The sequence below is a fragment of the Nerophis lumbriciformis genome, linkage group LG36 (genome assembly GCF_033978685.3).
Source record: "Nerophis lumbriciformis linkage group LG36, RoL_Nlum_v2.1, whole genome shotgun sequence".
Lineage (NCBI taxonomy): Eukaryota > Metazoa > Chordata > Actinopteri > Syngnathiformes > Syngnathidae > Nerophis > Nerophis lumbriciformis.
Genome location: NC_084583.2, coordinates 1,835,001 through 1,837,735, shown reverse-complemented (window position 1 = coordinate 1,837,735; position 2,735 = coordinate 1,835,001). Strand labels below are relative to the sequence as shown.

The 2,735-nt window shown below is 41.6% G+C and overlaps 1 protein-coding gene across 3 annotated transcripts in view; it reads right to left on the bottom strand.

The window, feature by feature from the left end:
• Nucleotides 1–720: 720 nt before the first annotated feature.
• Nucleotides 721–2,735, bottom strand: part of mcf2a (MCF.2 cell line derived transforming sequence a) — a 131,637-nt gene continuing 129,622 nt past the window's right edge. For all 3 annotated transcript variants that reach the window (XM_061930616.2, XM_061930617.2, XM_061930618.2), the window contains one exon: nucleotides 721–2,735. This exon is cut by the window's right edge and continues 1,595 nt beyond it. The gene's annotated coding sequence lies outside the window, so the exon portion shown is untranslated.

Below are 2,735 nucleotides of genomic sequence, written 5' to 3'. Positions count from 1 at the left end.
TGCGACAGTATATACGTACAGTCAGAGTGCTACAGTATATACGTAGTCAGAGTGCTACAGTATATACGTAGTCAGAGTGCTACAGTATATACGTACATTCAGAGTGCTACAGTATATACGTACAGTTAGAGTGCTACAGTATATACTGTACATTCAGAGTGCTACAGTATATACGTACAGTCAGAGTGCTACAGTATATACTGTACATTCAGAGTGCTACAGTATATACGTACAGTCAGAGTGCTACAGTATATACTGTACATTCAGAGTGCTACAGTATATACGTACAGTCAGAGAGCTACAGTATATACGTAGTCAGAGTGCTACAGTATATACGTACAGTCAGAGTTCTACAGTATATACGTACAGTCAGAGAGCTACAGTATATACGTACAGTCAGAGAGCTACAGTATATACGTACAGTCAGAGAGCTACAGTATATACGTAGTCAGAGTGCTACAGTATATACGTACAGTCAGAGTTCTACAGTATATACGTACAGTCAGAGAGCTACAGTATATACGTACAGTCAGAGTGCTACAGTATATACGTAGTCAGAGTGCTACAGTATATACGTACAGTCAGAGTTCTACAGTATATACGTACAGTCAGAGAGCTACAGTATATACGTACAGTCAGAGAGCTACAGTATATACGTACAGTCAGAGAGCTACAGTATATACGTAGTCAGAGTGCTACAGTATACACATACAATCAGAGTGCTACAGTATATACGTACAGTCAGAGAGCTACAGTATATACGTACAGTCAGAGAGCTACAGTATATACGTAGTCAGAGTGCTACAGTATATACGTACAGTCAGAGTTCTACAGTATATACGTACAGTCAGAGAGCTACAGTATATACGTACAGTCAGAGTGCTACAGTATATACTGTACATTCAGAGTGCTACAGTATATACGTACAGTCAGAGAGCTACAGTATATACGTAGTCAGAGTGCTACAGTATATACGTACAGTCAGAGTTCTACAGTATATACGTACAGTCAGAGAGCTACAGTATATACGTAGTCAGAGTGCTACAGTATATACGTACAGTCAGAGTTCTACAGTATATACGTACATTCAGAGTGCTACAGTATATACGTAGTCAGAGTGCTACAGTTTATACTGTACGTACATCATTTGAATGCTGACACATTCTGAATTGTACCTTAAAAGCATTTTTAAAAGTTTTCTCAGGGCATTCGATGGATTACAACAGGACTGATCAGTTTGTCTCAGAAAATGTTTCGTCTCTCATCCGAGCGGGCTTCATCACTTCATGCTCATAGACCTCCATTGGTCAGATCTAGTCCAGATGCTGGTGCCAAAAACCCCAACTATTTATACTCCGACAAGAGGAGGGCGTGCTCGGGCAAGGATGGTTTTGCTTCTGACCCTCTTAGACTTGGATAACACCGCTCCAGTCTGAGAGGATAATGCAGGATCCAAAGTACAAAACCCAAAACCATTGAAGTTGTCACGTTGTGTAAATGGTAAATAAAAACAGAATACAATGATTTGCAAATCCTTTTCAACTTATATTCAATTCAATAGACTGCAAAGACAAGATACTTAACGTTCGAACTGGAAAACTTTTTGCAAATATTAGCTCATTTGGAATTTGATGCCTGCAACATGTTTTAAAAAAGCTGGCACAAGTGGCAAACAAGACTGAGAAAGTAGAGGAATACCCATCAAACACTTATTTGGAACATCCCACAGGTGAACAGGCTAATTGGGAACAGGTGGGTGCCATGATTGGGTATAAAAGCAGCTTCCATGAAATGCTCAGTCATTCACAAACAAGGATGGGGTGAAGGTCACCACTTTGTGAGCAAATTGTCCAACAGTTTAAGAACAACATTTCTCAACCAGCTATTGCAAGGAATTTTGCAATGCCAATGCGCATTCATCAGTGAGCCCCGCGGAGCACACCCCGGGCTACGCCCACGGCCGCTCATCTCCTGCACGCGCCACTCCGGCGGCGGCAAGCAGCTGCAATCAATCAGCACTCAGCGCACCTGTCGTTGATGATCTTCCTGGGCTTCTTAAGCCAGTGCAGACCTGCGTTCCGGGCCAGAACGTAGTCTTCTGTTCGAGTACAGTAAGTCATCTAACAAAGCTCTATGCCTTTCTCTCTCCGTGTTTCTTTCCCCATCGTATGATTGGTTTGTGTTTCTCCCCTTGTTGTTCCTAGCAGCTACCCCTTCGTTCCCGAGCTACGAGCCGTGCGTCTCGTCCCACCCCGCGTTTCTTCTGACTGCCTCTCGCTCAACATTCACAGTAACACACAACAGTTAATTCTCACACTTAGTGCACACCATACACATTTTGTATCTAGTCACACTCCATTCTCTAGTTTATTTATATTATTGTTTGGTATTATATATATATGTATATATATATATATATATATATATATATATACATATATAAAATGAATACATAGAGCTATACTACGCCTTTGTTGTCTGTGCTGTCTACTCCTCCGGTACATAACACATTTAGAGATATCACCATCAGGCGGTACTGATTTAAAAAGCGACATCAGTGCGTAAAGGATATAACCACATTGGCTCAGGAACACTTCAGAAAACCACTGTCAGTAACTACAGTTGGTCGCTACATCTGTAAGTGCAAGTTAAAACTCTACTACGCAAAGCGAAAGCTATTTATCAACAACACCCAGAAATGCCGCCGGCTTCGCTGGGCCCGAGCTCATCTAAGA